Consider the following 17,413-nt stretch of genomic DNA (forward strand, 5'->3'; position numbering starts at 1 on the left):
TATCTAAATGTGGGAAAGGAAAGTTTAGTAGTTACAGCATCAAAAAAATGTAGGTTGAAGTTACCCTTGTGCAGTCATTGGCTCTGCCACTGACTCTGTCTGGCTTTGGAGAATGTGCTTAATAACCTTGTGCCTCAGACTATCCTTCTGCAAAGCAGATACATTTTAGGAATGTACTGAAGTTCAGTTTATTGATTAATATGGTTACAAATATCATTTGTAGTGAAAAAGCTAAGAGAGTGGTCTCTTCCATTAACTTACAACCTTCATGAAGGCATTCTTCATTTCAAAATCTCTTCACAAAAAGTTTCAAAGAATATCTTCGTCATTAAATTGTTTAGAACAGTCCATTAAATGCATTGGATATTTGCATATACTATCAGCAGGATTATTTCAGTTCTGTTACTTATATGTTCATAACGTATTTGAGATATTCTGTGAGGACATTTCAGAAACTAATGGTAATTTCAAAATAAAACTATTTTGCATGCAATGATCATTTACTAGATGATCTCACTTTTCTACATAGTCACCCTGCTTTGCAACACAGGTATTCCAGCAAATCACAAATTTCTTCATACTGTTCTTCTTTGGTTGCTTGGGGAGTACTGCACTCAAGTACTGCAAATTGCACATCTGAATCACTGGTGAATCTACACCCATGAAGAGCCCCCTTCAACAATCCAAACAGGTGATAATTACTTGGTGCAAGATTGGGACTTCAGGGCAGATATGGCAATATTCCCAAGCCCAGTCCTGACAGTCGCCCATGCACTGTGGCCTCATATTCTCATGGTGGCCCCCCACTTTGCTCAAGCTTACCGTGCTGTTTGGTCCAAATAGCTGGCTTCAGGTAGTTTTGGAGAATAAGACAGCAAGCGTTGCTGCTGATTGTGACTCTGTGAAGGGGAAAAAGAGGGGTCCCACACAATCAAAAAATAGGATGAGCAAGATGTCACCAGAGGATGGTGGGGTATAGATTTTATTGAGCTGTGGCAATAACATGCATTTCCACTGCATGTTCTGCCTTTCCTCTCAGGATTGTAATAGTGGACCCAGGTCTTCTCCCCAGTGATGAAGCATGAGAGGCATCCCCTTACCTTCATCCCATGCACTTTGCAGATGCTGCACACTTTCAGACATTGTCATTTATGTATATCTATCAGTTGATCTGGCAACCAACAGGAACATGCTTTCCCATAATTAAGGTGATCATACAAAATGTTGTGGATACTGCTGGCACTTATGCCTTCTGCCACTAGTTCAGGATGCTTACTGGGCTGTTTGAAAGCACAGAGTTGCCAACTGTGGCAATGTTATCCTCAGTCATGGCCGTGCTGCGGCATCCTTTTTGGGTTTCATCTACTGTGGATATGCAGCTCTTTTGAACTTTCCCAGCCACTCATACACCTTCTGTTGAGCCATACAGTTCTCAGCACTGTGACACAATCCTACTGTAGGGAATTTCACAAGATGGCACACCTTCAGCTCTCAAAAAACAAATGACAGAATGATGTTCTTTGGTGCACTATGACAGCTGTGCAGTCATGTTGTTTACATGCTCATTAGTGTCACAAGTGTTCATCATGAAACAATGGGTGCATTCCTCGGTGCTATGTAGTTGCCCCACTTTATCGCACACATACCACATGGACAGCATACTGTTAGTTAGCATTTAGCTGTTAGTTTCTGGACATTCGCATACTGAAGTATGGCGAGTGCTAGTCACATAAATATTACTGTTACCTACTACTAGTTTTTTAAACGTCTATAGGGCTACAAGCTTACTTAGGTTGATTAACAGCTTCTGTACTTCTGTAGCCTTTAGAAGATTCAAACTCATTTATGGCAGTTTGACACCATCACTTACACTGAGCAGGATCTTATTGGTAGGGAAACAAGTAGATGCTATGTAATATAAAGTACCAGTCAACATAAATAAGAGAGAGTCCAGTCCTAACTGTAAGCCATAGTAACAATGGTTTAAATCTCTAAATCTTTACTGCGTAGTCTCCTCTTACCTAGGTAAATTCCCAACTAAGACTTGAGAGCCATATTGCATGCTCAGTGAGATCACCCACAAAGCATGCTGTCTCTAATGAGGTCAGTGTCTCATAGCACAACTAGGCCTTGACTTCAGAATCTACCTATTAAAAGCATATTTATAGGCCTGTTCAACCAGGATATCTATTTCTTTAGAAGGAAGGGGTCAATGGTCAAACGGGTATTCTTATTGTTAGTCTCCAGAGCACGTAAAAATAAGAAAACAACAAAAGCTAATCGCACTAACCAGGAAATCTTCTTAATCTCTCTCTACAGTTTGGTGTCTGGTTACACGAACTTCTCACAGATGATTATTAAATGCAACTAAGCCATCTTCATACACTGACGTTCCTCTAAGCCAAACATATTTTAACCTCACTCAGTCCCCCTCCAACAAATAAGCTGTTTTGAAAATGATTTCCAGGGCGATGCCTGTTGCCATAGAGATGACATTAAATGAAAAGGACAAAAAATATAGAGGGTGATAAACTGCATGCTTGGATGGCACACTTGACTTCCAAGCCTGTGTTCAAATGAGGCATACATGCCAAGATTTTTATGAAAGACAAAATTAAAATGTATCGCTATCAAGCTGTAACTGACAAGGTATTGTGCGGTGACTGTTAACATAATGCTCCATATATTTATTGTTTGTCATTTTTCTGGCCCTGACAAAGGTCTCTGAGAGCTGTAAATCATACCATTAAATCTGTCACTAAAAAGAGAGGCTGCTTTAGAGAAAGAAAGAAAAGAAAACATGGAGCTGAATCAGTACTTATGGGTTTCTGGTGCATGACAGACCTTAACTATCACATCAGGGATGACACTTCTTCTGCATTTGGCACATTAACAAGTGTCAGACTGTTGGCTTGTGACCTAACTTGGGGAAAAGATTTTTTTTCCCCTTTCTTGGAGAAAAGTCTATGTACTACATGAGTGACTGACGCCTCCTGAATCGGGGGGGGAGGGGGGACGGACACCCACAGAAGCCACTGATGGTGGCGGCCCTGTCAGGGGGAGCACCAGCCGTGCCGACAGTGTCAGTGTCAGCCATCAGGGAGAAGGGGAGACATGTACACCCCCGTGCACCCTCTACCAGTCGCCTATGATGTACTACAATAATTTACTGTACAGTTTTTGTATATGTATAGCTTCACTTAAATGCTCCTAAGTTAACTCACAGGTTTTTCAATACGTATTTTCTCAAAACATACATTCCTACTCACAACACTGTCTCCCACAATATTTCATTTCTGTACCAGGCTTAATTGTCATCCCTCTCAGTAGTCTGTTCATTACAAATGTTTGCCTTGATTTTTAGATACGGAAGGGCAGTACACTATTTTTGACCTCCTTGTATCAAATGGAGGGTTAAAGAAAAAGCTGCTGCGGTGGCCAAAGGCAATCTGAAAATACACAGAACAAGGGAGAGGGACTTGACCAGAAGTGCTAAGCATTTACATTACTTGCAAGTTATGTAAGCTACACAGAAGTTTAGATAGAATTACACATGAAGACTTCAAAGAAGAAAAAATAACAGAGTAGTCAAACCTTGAAAAACCACAACAAAATATTTTTACTTAGAAATTACAGTTCATGGTAAATCTATTGAGTGAAAAAGATGTGCAGAGATTTTCATGATCATTGTTAATATGCAGTAATTTTAGGAATTCATTAATTATGAATTACTCATAGTTTATTTTTTTTCACTGAACTTACAAGCAAAGCTTCAACTGATTTCAGTGATGTCTCAGACTGTGATGGCACAACTCTAAACTTTTAAAAGACAAGTTTCATATAGCTTTGATAAAATAAACCATCTGAACCCTGAATGTTAGTACAGTAAGTGGAAGTCCTATGCACAGAGGACTTATAGGATCAAGCTCAACAACTGAGTGAATTCTGTAACAACTGCTGACATCCCTCAATTCTACATTACCCTCCTAATTTCTCTTTAATTTACAGTTGGATTTTTCTTTTGAAGAGAAGGGTGTGTTTTTGACAGGTTCAAATATATTCCTGATGAACTGAATCTGCCCGTCCTGTCAAATGTGTTTCCCAGTAAACCAATCTCCATGCCTCATTTCAAAGTATTTACATTTGGTGCTCTGGTTACCATATCAGTTTACCTTTCTTGTCAAGTGTGAATGGACATATCATGTTAAATATACTATGCTCTTCTTCCTCCATCTCTCTCTTCAGTAATAATTCATTCAGTCAATGAACCCGATTGTGCAGGTTGAACTGTCTAGCACAATAATTAACTCAAAGCCTTTAAGAATAACAGCCATCTACTGGAGAAATGAGGATGAACAAAAAGTACCCATCTCTAGCCACTATGGCCGAATCCACATGAGCAGGGGCATGCCTACAAATAGTAGTGGCAGAAATCTGTGCCACTACTTTGTGCTGCAGTGCATGCCCCTGTGCAGCAGGACACAATGTTCCATGTGTTGCGGGGAGGGGGCTGGGTGCCTCAGCAGGGGCTAGCAATCCCCTGTGCTGAGGCACCCTGTGCCCTGGCAGCCAGGGAGTGGTACGTAGAGATGGCGGAGCAGGCAACCTAAGGCTACCCCATCTCAAGGCACACTGCACCCCAGCCAGCAGCTCCGTGGCTGGCTGGGGTGCAGTGTACCTCGTTGTGGGGGCTCTGAGGCACAGAGAGACAGGACAGCAGCCAGCCCAAGGCTGCCTGCTCCCACATCTCAAGGGACACTGCACCCCAGGCAGCTGCTCCACAGCTGGCTGGAGTGCACTGTGCCTCAGCATGGGGGCTCCATGTGCCTCATTACAGTGGAGCCCCCATGCTGAGGCATATGAAGACATCTTGCACCGCAGCCAGCCAGGGTGCCTTAGCATGGGGGCTCCACAGCGTGCATGAAGATGGGAGAGCAGGCAGCCCTGGGAGTTAATCCAGGCAGCCCTGGGCTGTCAGCCCCCCTGACTCTGCATTTGTCCCAATGCTTGCCACCTTGGCATGGGTTGTGCTGCCTTTTTCCCTTTTTTTTTTTGGCTACCAGGAAATCCCGGTAGCAAATTTTGCCCTGGCACTGCAAATTAGCAGTGTTGTGCATGAAGTAATGTGCAACTTATGAGGTTTGTGGTGCTACAAAGAGGGTTGCAGTGCCACATCTATGTCCCTTCGTATATGAACAAATTAAACACTGGTTTTAAATTATACTGATGAACCTCCAGTAATGATGAATTCTCACAATGGTTTTATGCCTGCTCCTATACCAGTATAAGTGAAGCTATACAGCTGTAACTTTGAACATGCTTTATTCAGGTATGAGCAATTACATCAGTTCAGCTGACATGCCTTACCAAGTCCCCCCAAGCATCCTTTTATGATTGTAAATTGTTAGATCTGACCATAACATGAAATAGCCAAAGATACCATATATTGCTAATTTGCAAAGACACTGCAAATTCTTTTCAATCTTTCCACTGCAAATTTCCACACTATCATCCACTTCTACTTCCTTCCCCTTTCCCTCATTCATTGCTTGCTGCTATGGGCCACTCCAAACCTGCATAAATCCCTGGCATCATTCTTTCTATAGCACTCTCTAATATCAACCTTAACCTTTAATGTCCCACATTAGAATTTCACCTTAATCCATGGGAAACTAATGAAATGTGAAGAGTGATTGCATAATGACACAGGTAGGAAGAAACCATGTAATCAGCATAACCATAGCACTTAAGAGCTAATCAATAAAAATTAGTTTTGCCTGTACTTTAATCTGAAAGGTTTAGACTAAAATCTGCATAATTCCAATTTTAATGCTACTGAATGCAAGTCCAGTGGTTAACATAATGTCAGCTATTCATGATTTAATCAAGGTGATGACCTCAATACCGTATGTATTACTTATACATACAATATTGGTGTTATATTGATATCAAGGGTAGAGTTGATATTAGAGAGTGTTACAGAAAGAACAACATAAGGGTACTACTATATGATAATACTTTGTTGAACTGTAGGCTTCATATAAGCAGCCACTTTCAATAACTATATCATATACAATTTTACTGAATATTCAAGAGTTAAAATTACAGGTAAATTTCTTATTGAAGCAGGAAATAAACCAAAAAAAATTTTTTTTTGCTTATTCTTAAAAAGAATGACCTTTAATGAGTAAACATAAAGGAGAGAAGGTGTAGATTACTTAACTCATAAACTATCTCAAGTTCATTTGTTTTCACATAAAATTATATGTTCATATTTCATATATTACCTTTACGGAAAACTATTTTCTTCATAGTATATTATTCAATAGTTTTCAATGAATTGGTGAAATCTGATCAGCCAATCACCTGCATTTACTTTACTTTCCCAGGCCATTGTAAAAGGATTGTAAAAGATCTTTTTATGTTAGTCCTCAAAATTCTCCTGAGATATAATCCTGAACTCAGCTTAAGTGCAATTAATACTAAGTTTTCATTTTTAACACAAAAGGCAAATAAAAAGCCACCCGTGTAAATCCCTCTTATGCTTTATGTATAAAACATTTTTCACAGACCTGTTTCCTTGTTTTAATCATAATAAAGTACCACAGACTATTTCAAAGCCAATGTGAAAAACCGAGCATGGCAAAACATAGATGTATAACAACACACTGAATGTATTATAATGCATTTCTCTTTCTCTAGCCTGATAAACCAACTCTCAGAGAAACATTGCTGTTAATTTTTATATACATAAAATGTAGTTTTATGTATAACTTAAAGTGTCTAATGAATGCATATATATATACATGCACAATATCTGTTCCATAAGACCACTAATATCACACATGATATAATACTTAATATTAATCTAATGCATATACATTCTAATGCATATGGATCTATGCAAATGTATTATATATTAGTATCTAATGTATCTATACATTATTTTAACTATTGAAATTTTATCAAACTAAAGATTTCTTCAAGACTGGCCATTACTTAGACCAGCTGATTTGGTTTGAGATGATACGAAAAAATATAAAATACATCTTTCAAATTCCAGCATCAGCACTAACGTGACTATTATTTTTTGCCTCCAGAAGAATGGAGCTTCTGTAATTCCAGATACAAGTTGCAACAGAAATGAATATTTTGTCATCTAAACTTTTAAAAATACATGAGCATCTGAAAGATACACTACAAAGCACAGGAACAAGAAATGGTGAAATGACATAGCCATCTATTTTTAAAAATGGTACTTTGGTCAACAACAATCTCTACTAAAGGATCTGAAATGATCATTGGAACCACAGAAGTTAGACATGCTTTGTCTACTAAATCATCCAATTAATGCTTCAGTCAACACAAAATTTTTCCTTATGCACATCTGGAACAAGATTTGAAAGTTTTATTCTTTGTTTAGCTGAAGTAAACTGAGACAGTATATAGATGAAATTCACTCTTGTGCAAAAAAGGGTTTATCACACCTCACTTAGACACTCATTCTGGTAATTATTATACATGAAATAAATTAGGCCCAACTTTTAAAAAATTGTATATAAGTCAAGGTAACACAAACTGAATATGTTTTTTTTTTTGCTGCAGATCTAAAAGGCCAGTAATTCTGAAACAGCTTCTCAAATCTCACTTCTTTTGTAGTCTAATTGGTTACATCAGTAAATTGCTGGTTGAGTGCTTTAAAAGGATGCAGAACAGGAATATAACTACAGCTTTATGGGAAGTGAGGTGTGATGCCATTAAATGCTTTCACTGAATCAGAATGTTTTTAATCCTACTAACCAATTAACTAAAATGTATCTTGGAGCAAGTAAAATTAATAGTTTTGTTACCGACTGTAACAAAGGATGTGGATCTGCTATAAAAAATGTGTATATTAATTGGTAATTAACTTTATTTTAACATGATGAAACTAGTGAGCAAAAGAGTGTTATCTGCAAAACCTTTTTTTCTTAGGCACTGACACAGGCATATAGTAGCAAGCCATGAAAAGGCAAAAAGTAGGGATGAATGAAATAGTCCAAAAGAGAAGTATCTGAACCTTTATCATCAAGGCAGATTTTTCTGCCATAGCTGTAAGCATCCAAATACCAAGAGAACCATGGCCAAACCAGCAGTGGCCAAAGCCTTCACAGTGTTTCATGAAGTACGTCATCTTATGAAAGCTCATGCTATTTCTGATTTAGTTAGTCTACAAGGTACAAATCTATCCTGCCTTCTACCAAACCAGTAATAGACTTCTTGTGAGAAATTTTACTTTGCCAAACTTACTAATCATTTTTCACATAAAAAGAATATCATACTCAGGACTTTTGTGTGCAATGCTAGACGAATCTTCAGTTAGAGCAAAGGAATCAAACTCATCTGGTCCCGCAGACTTGAAGAGGGGCACAGAGCAGTTCCATGGGCTGGATGAGGCCCAAAGACTGGCCCCATGTGCTGGAACCAGCACACATGGCTGGTCTGGCACAGGCACAGGCACTGCATCTGCAGAGTGCATCCTGGATCAATCTTGCCTACCACATGCAGTACATACCCCCTGGACCAGCCCTGAATGTTGCATGCAGTGCTTGCTCTGGCCTCAGCCCTGCGCACTGCATGACACTGGTCCTGGCCCTGTGCACTGAACCAGATGACTGGGCTTGGGGCCATATCTTGACACCCCTGAGCTACAGTAAGTTGTTATAATTTTATTGATAACAGAGCAATGATCATTTATGACAGCTGATGAGCTCCTTCCAAATCTCTGAAACTTTTGGGGGATGGCTATCGCAAGCACAGAGTTAAGGTACTTATATCTATGTGAAGCACTGTTAACATATTCAAATGTGGTTTAAAAACATGCCGTTTTGATGCCACTTTCAATATCAAGAGAATTTCTAGGTCCTAATTAAACTGTGGGAACATTATACTGATGTTTAGATCTGAGTTCTTCTCCCAGCCTTGCCACTGGCTTATTGGATAAAAACACCAGAGTACATTAGCTTCCCTATCTATAAAACAGGGATAATAATACTTACTCTCTCTTTAGAAAGCACTCTGAACTCTCCTGAGGAAAAAACCTATACAAGGGCTAGATGGAAAAATGAAACTCAAGCTAAACTTATACCTTGCTAAAATATGATCAAATACATGTGGTAGCTGAAAATACTTCACGTTTGAAGTGTCAGAGCTACCAAGAGTCAAAACGAAACTCTAAATGAACCTCCAACTCTAAACGAATCACCACCCAACCATGCTTCTGCCCTAGAAGACTAATCCAGCTCAGACATTGTCATCTGCCTCAGCCTCAGATTCTCTCTTTTTTGCTGTTGAAAATGACATACATGTAGGGAATGGTGCCATGGCCAAGGAACAAGTGAAAAGTCTCTCTGAAGAGCAGTATTGAAATTACTTGGTTTCCACTGCTTACTAGCATAAAATAAGTTTCTGTATTATGTTAAAAATTGTATCCTTAGTTAAGCAAGAAATGGGTCAGTGTCACAGAACATGAAGCTGTCAAGACCAGAATCTGATACTACCCTGGCACAGGGAGAATCGTGAACTACAAAATTTTGGATTTGAGGTTCTTCAAAGTTCAGGACAGGGGATGAGAGGCTGGATTTGGCATTCTGGTTCTTCTATTGCTTCTTAAAGTCTGTATTAACAACATAGTGTTTTGAGAGTAAGATTCAAGTCTTAACACAATAAATCCACCTAAAATTACACCTAAAATTGTTAGGAAAAAAAAAAGTCATGAAAAAACCTAGTAGCTAGAGTTTTAAAATAAAAGTTGAGTCTTTCAGAGATTCTGCCAGATATTGTAAATAATGGATCCTACAGAGATGTAGAACAGTCTAAGAGACAAATATCAAAGACTCAGATAATCTTCTCTGGAACTGAACATTCCCCCTAAGATTTTTATCCCAGTAAACAGCGCAAAAGTGCACCATTTTTCCTTGCCTCTCTCCTACTGGGCCTATGAAGTCCATGAGTCACTTTTCACTTGAAAGGTGCTAAAGTTTTTTAATTTAAATACCAGGAAATTTACTGGGATTGGGGCAGGGGGCAGACTTAAGATTTAGTGTTCACCCCTGGGCTCTGGAACCATGCAAAAAAGGAGCCCCTGCCAACCAGCTACTGAGCTCAGACAGCTCATAGCACATGTAACACATAGCTGAAGAGGGTGTGACCCTCTCACCCCCAACTTCTTGTGGTGAGCTAAGCCAAGATCCCTGATCCAAACATTTCTGAACTTTGGGATATTTGAAATTTCTCGCAGATACAGAACTCTATAGCTGAAGTCCATACCTACTAAAAAGAGAATTCAGCCTTATGTGCCCAAGCAATCTGCCCCAGCCTTATCTGCCCCCCAGTTCCTTGGGAATTTGAGAGTTGCTGAAGCAAGCTGAGTACAACAGATTTCTGTTATAGCCTTTTATCCCCCAAATATTACAGAAATAAGCAGACTAGGCTACTATATGAACCATGAAATAGAAATGATAAATTAGGGTAAAAAATTGAAACCAATCTAAACCATAAATAGGGAGCTCAATTTACACATGTAGTGGGGCTTTACACTGCAAGTCATTCCACATATTTTTGGCAGCTCTTAAAGGCTTTCTGGCAAAAAACATGTCAGTTGTTGTTGAGTCACAACTTATCCCCCATAATGTCTTAATATTTGACCATTTGAGCATAACAAGAGAGAGAATCCCACATGTAACAAATCTGTTTTCTTTATCTAAGGATGCTATTGCAGGTTATATTTAAATCTGCGCAATGCTCTGTCATCATAAAGTTAGAACACTTTCACGGCAGTCACAGGTTAAGACTTGATATGATCTCAGACCTGCACAACTGTTATTTGGCACTAGAGGGCCTGGCAGGCAGGGGAAAGGGCAAGAGCCAGAACTATCCCTCCTCTGGGCTGAGAGAGGAGGGCAGAGAGTGGCATGGTGCTCAGAGGTACAGAAACCACCATGGGGGTTGGCACTATCCCTCATTTCACAGCCAGAAGGAGTCAACTGGAACCCTAGGTGGAAATTCTTGAAAAAAAGTGAACAGTCATGGGGAGAAGTAAATAGAATAAAGATAAAGGGGTGAAAAAAGAATTAAAATAATCAAGGACCAAAATCTTGCATGTGTTTAAATGAACTGGGATTGGGCCAGGGGTGGGCGGGGGAGGTGGTTCGGGAGGCTGGGTTAGTACTCATACGAAGACAGAACAGAATGCATGCCACATTGGGGCAGAGCTGAGACCAAGCTGAGAATGGTTTCCATTAGAGTTCAGGAGGGTTAAACATTTGTCCAAAGAGCAAAGGAGTGGAAAGGGCTGGAAATGTTGCTTCCTGGGATACTGGAGGAATGAAACTGGAACTTTTTATCTGAATGGAGCAGACTAACATTTCCCTGGAATGATCCGAGTAAAATGGATCAAAGATAATCCTCAACTGAAGTGGCATAACTATAAAATGTTTAGTGAGTTAATAGCATTTAATGGATGAATGCTCCCATTTTAAGCCCCTTATGATAATTTAAAAGTAACCTGTAACACCGCCTTTAGATGTGTTGCAGAATGAATGATCCCCTATTGCTGATACAGAAGCTAATTACAGGAAATGTGTTAAAAATGTGAAATGAAATGTGCTCATTAATTTAAAACAACAAAAAGCCACATGAAATCATTTGTCAATTTATGAAAATCCTTTATAATTTGGAACCCCCCCACCTACCATCTGTTGTGAGTATTTTGTGTGTGTTTCTCCTTCTACACACAGTTCAATTTTCGCATTAGCTGATAAACCAATCCCTTAGCGTTCTTTTCCTAGGTTTGATATATGCAGTGGTTGGTTTATAAATAATTGAATGAAATTTATTGACATGGATTTAGTATTTTTGTTCTATAGGAAAGTATGCAAATAACTAAAATATATGAATAAATGATATTCAATAAACCAGAATCTATTGTATTTTGCTAATAGTCATTTGAAAATATTTACTTTACCTTTAAATGATATGTTAGATATGCTACCTTTACTTTTTTCAGGTTCTGTATCATTTTCCATTATCTAATAACTGATCTATTGAATTCATATGAAAAAATCTTTTAGCTTATGGTACTATATATATATAAAGTGAGAGTGCATGATAATTTGTGCTCTTGTACTTAAACATACCCTATACTTCTTTAAAATGTGTTTTTTTCTTATAAATTACATATATTTAATAGTTGAATTTTAAAAAAATAGATGGCTAAAAGCAACAGATATATAATAGGGCTGTGCAAAATTTCACTGGGTGTTTTGTTTTGATGCTGTTTCAACTCGTTTTGAGCTCAAAACAGCTAAATCAAAACAAAATGAAAGGCTTTGAAACAGCCTAAAAACAAAACAAGGGTGCTTGAAATGTTTCAAAAGTTTTGAAACGTTTTGAGTTTTGAAGCTGGGCTTGCTTGCAGGGAAACAGAAACTAAGGAGAGGGAGGGGGAAGAGAGGGGAATGACTGCTCTGATATATACATGTGTAGCTGGCCAGTGACTGTGATCCTTCCCTGGGGTCTCTTCCAATCCCAGAGCTCTGGGGGAGGGAAGGGAATACAACTGTGCCTTAACACACACACACAAGTCACACACGTCACAAGTTTTGCTTGTCAGCAGCTTGAGGTGCAGTTTCCCAGAAACCCCTACACCTATCTCCTTGAATCTTGGAACACTTCATAGCCACTGAAGTGGCTACCATCCTTGCAAGTTTCATCCAAATCAGGCAATAAATTATAAGGTTATAGGTAGTTTTGTGCGTCCCCATTATAGCCTATGGGCAAAACATTGAAAGAGCATCAAGACAGCAAAACAGTTTCAATGAAATGAAATGGAGCAGTGCTTTCAAAACAAAATGAAACTCAAAACAAAATACTGTCCCATCAAAAAGGTGAAAAGGAAGTTGAAATGAAATGGTGCTGTTACGCATAGCCCAAATATATAACCTCTATCTTCAACTTACAGAAAAACCTCCAAGGGAGAACTGATACACAACATATAAAGAGAGTGGTATAAGATGGAGGAAGTCCTTGGGTTCTAAAGATAATTTTTAAATGGAAACTTATGACATTATCACAGAAAACACCACAAAATTTACAGTTCAGTACTGTTTAATACTAGCCATACAACAGTGTTTTCCTTAACAGTGTCACCAGCAAAGATTTCAGGATCTCTGTATTGGCTGTGGTCTAACAATGGGCATACATTTTTTTTAGCATGAGGGTCACGTGGGATAAGAATGAGTAGCCCAGAACTGTTTCTCAGCAGTGACATTCTCTCATGATTTTTCCTTTCTGCATTAGGTACTCAAGCTGATCCCACTTATGTCCATGGGGAACAGGGGCATATCTTAATGCACACTTGTAAATATATTATATATATATAGAAAGCAGTACTCTTCGGATTGTGGGAATGGTATGTATATACCCACTGGGAAAATGCAGCAGCCTTTATCAGAAAACAGTAGTTCACCAGCATCATAATGAAATGCTGAGCTGGGCTACCAGGGCTGGGCCACAATTTTTTGAGGCCCCATGCAACATATACTTTTGGGGTCCCTGATGTGAAAAAGCTGTCGGCGGTGTTGGTGGCAGGGGGTGTGGCAAGTGGTCAAAGAAGCTTGGGGAAGGGGTGGGGGTGGGAAGCAGCCAAAGAAGCCAGCAGTGGCATGGGCAGCAGGAGGCATGGCAAGCAGCTGGACACGAAGCTGGCAGTGGCAATGCGGAGTGGTGGTACCACTCCCCTCCCCCTTGCTATGGCACTAATTTGGAGCGTTCACAGTTGCAGGGGGCCCCTCAGCTGCAGGTCCCCTTGCGGCCACAGGTTCCATAGGATAGGATGGGCCAGACCCGTGGCCTACAACCAGCTCCAGCTTCCTTCCTGCCACCTCCTCTTCCACATGGAACAGAGAGGCCTCAGATCCTTGGCATGAGAAATGGGACTACTGCAGCCAGGATAAATTAAATCAGTCTTTTGCCTAATCCATAACTGGCAAAGCCTATTCCATAATTGGCAGAAGGGGCAGCCTCACCCCCTCAATTTCTTTCCTAACTTTAGGGAGTTGAACTGAATTATGGTCACAGAACAATATGAGCATGATATTTAAAGCTCTGATGATCTGGGGAATACAGGGCAGAAGATAAAATATTAATCCTTGCAGATACAACAGTCATCCATGGAAAAGAATGAAATGAATGTGTGCATATAATCCAATTTAATATATTAACTTTATTACATATAAAGTAGGATTAAGTTCAGATTGTATTCCAAGGGGACTGGAGTAGCAGGTCAACCCCCCCTGCCTGGTTCTCACTCAGGGAAATCCAGAGTGAGAAGCAGGCAGGGATGGGGCTCACAGCCTGCACCCTCCACTTGGGCTGCCAGCTTGATTCTCTCATCAAGGACTCCCATGTGTGAGGAGCCAGCGGGGAGAAGCTGCGACCCATTTGCCTTGTCCAGACCAGGGTCACCCAGGTCTCTGCAAGTCACAGGGGCCTTTCCTCACAGCTCTATTCCTCCTGGTTCCTGGGTGAAATTAGCCATTTTCATTCTACCAGCAGAAAATGAGGATGCCTGTATGTGTGCCTGGCACCTACTCTGATGCATGCTAATTAGCATGCATCAGAACAGACTAGCTTAGCGAATCTGCTGGAGTGTGCCAATTAGCCATCTCATGTATTTAGCATCCCCATGCTTCAAAATGGTGATGGGGGCACTTTAACTAAAGCTTGTGTGATGAGCTTTAGTAAAGTGCCCCAGCCACCATTTTGAAGTGCAGGACACTGAATACACAAGATGCTGTGGAAGTTTTAATTAGAGCAGCTCCCAAGAGCCATTCTAATTAAAGCGCCACCCCCCCCCTCCCAGGCATGTGTATAGAGGGCCTGAATGTCTGTACATGGCCTTAGTATAGTGGTGGGTAAAGCCGCTGTGGCCAGTTTCCATGGAGACCACAGGATTGGCAGAACTGTGACAGTGAGGGACCAGCGAGACCAGCCCCAGCAGTGCTGGCAGGGTGCACAGCTGTGTGGGGAGCTGCTTCGGGGCTGGGATCTTGTGGCGGTGATGGCCTGGTCTGGAGCCAGGGCACAGTTGCAATCCACACTCCTGCCTGTGTTATGTGGGCAGCAGATCACAGCTCTGCCCCAGCTCTGGACTATGCTGTCACTGCCACAAGATCCCAGCCCCAGAACAGCTCCCTGCCCTGCCACATGGCCTGCCAGTGATGCTGGGGCTGGTCTCCATGGAAACCCTGGCCCCACACTGTCATGGATCTGCCACTCCTATAGTCTCCATGGAAACTGGATGCAGCAATGTGGGCAGTGGCTGCTGGGAAATGGAGTCTACCATGAGCCTAATCTGGCCTGTGGGCTGGACCTGCCCACCACTGTCTTAGTATGTGTCTCTACAGTACCTAAAACACTATGCTCAGTGGGGCTTTATAATACAAATATCAGAGGCAACTACATATGATTTAATCACTCTGTTTATTCACTTGCAAGTTTATTTCTCTGTGATGCAAAAGAAAAAAGAAAATCCATTTAGATACAGATCAAATTTAAACATTTAGGAAATTAAGTTATCAGAAAAGTACTAAATTTATACATCTAGTAGTTAGACATGGAATACCTTATGGTACCAGGAAACAGGTAGAAGACTGGAAAGCCACTTGTTAAAGACAGAGAAGTAGTTAGCCATGATAGTCTGAAGTCAGGAAGAAAGTAAGACAGGCTTCTATCTTAGGGACTAACTTGTTCAGAAAAGTTTAAGCTTTCATAGGTGACAGCCTACTTCATCAGATGTTATCAAAGAGGTCAGAGCATCTGATGAAGTATGTTTTTGCCTACAGAAGGTTATGTCTTTCTGAATGAATTAGTCTCTAGGGTACCACCCTGTTCTTTTGTTAAAAGTTGCTATACAAATGTTGGACACAAACAGTTTAATTTGTCACTGAATTCAGCTAGATTTCCACCTGTTCACTAATTGTAAAAAGCTATATTCCCAGGAACAGTCTACAATCAAAATAAGTTTTGAAAAGGATATTTCAAGCACGTAATTTTCATGCTTCTTTCCTTTCCTGATATAATATGTGAATGAGTGTACTTTAGTTAACACTGTTATATTGTGAACTAGCAAATATCATTCAATTGGTAGAGTCTGAGAACTGACATTCTCAACATAATTCTAAATTTCATCATGGCAAGAAAAATTGATGAGGATATAAGTAAAACTAGTAAAACAGTTATAACACATAATAAAAATAGTAACATATAACACATAGTAACACATCATAACTTCTAGATCTACTACTCACTACCTTAAAAAATCTATCCAGTTGATGAAAGCACAATTATACTATAGAGTTCTAAACAATAACATATTCAGCAAAAATTTAGGGGGGGAATTAAATTTTATCATATTAAATATGATTACATATATATGTGTGTTAAAAAGAAGGAATGGACTGTAATTATTAATTTCAGGTACACTGTCTGCCTGCAATATGGGTTAATTTATAGGTTCCTGTCATCAGTGTGAAGGAAATAAAGCTGCATTACTTAACTAAATATATAAATAGGGCATATATTTTAAAGAAGATTAATAGGACCACCATACATTTCTGAACTGGAATGGCCACCAAGACCACTAATGAGTAATGCTGGAGTCTGTTGGAGACTGGAACTTTTGGCTTACATTCTGTCTCATATCAAACACAGAAAATGGTCCCCTGTAAATTTTATGACTATGGTGTCAAAAGTCTTCCATCCAAATCCCAGTAAATATTCTAACAAAGTCTGGAAGCAAAGCCATTTGTAATTGCTTGGGGCTGAGAATTAAGATGGCCTGTTTCTAGTTAACCAGTCATTAGAAAGATCTAACATCCATGGTAAATAGTTTCCTGTTTTAAGTACTTAAATTTAGTTTTAGTAAACCTAACTTCCTGAACATTTACTTGGTTTCAATGATATTCCAACTGGTCAGGATTTTATTTTAAAAGATAGCTACTAACTCTTCTCAGAAAGTCACTCACATGAATAGAGTTATTTCGAACAAACCCAGGGCCGAATCCTGCAATTGTCTATGCGGAGTTGTATTTGAAGTATTGGCCCCAAAGAATGTAACTCTAAAATACAGTAACAGTATTCATAAGAGTATTTATAATCATGATCTTGATGGAATACGATTATGCTAAATCCTTCTCTCATTTACTATGTATACTTTAGGGAATATAGCAAGGATGATTGTTTTATCTTTTTACCGCTCAAGATCAATTACATTTGTGACTTCTAAATTAGTGCACTAAATTAAATTTATATCTGTGAAATTTTTTTTAGTATTAGTATCAAGAGATTCAAGTAAATGTTTTCTTCAGTTTCA

The sequence above is a fragment of the Gavialis gangeticus genome, unplaced genomic scaffold (genome assembly GCF_001723915.1).
Source record: "Gavialis gangeticus isolate Ggan-Ray unplaced genomic scaffold, GavGan_comp1, whole genome shotgun sequence".
In the NCBI taxonomy this organism is placed as follows: Eukaryota; Metazoa; Chordata; order Crocodylia; family Gavialidae; genus Gavialis; species Gavialis gangeticus.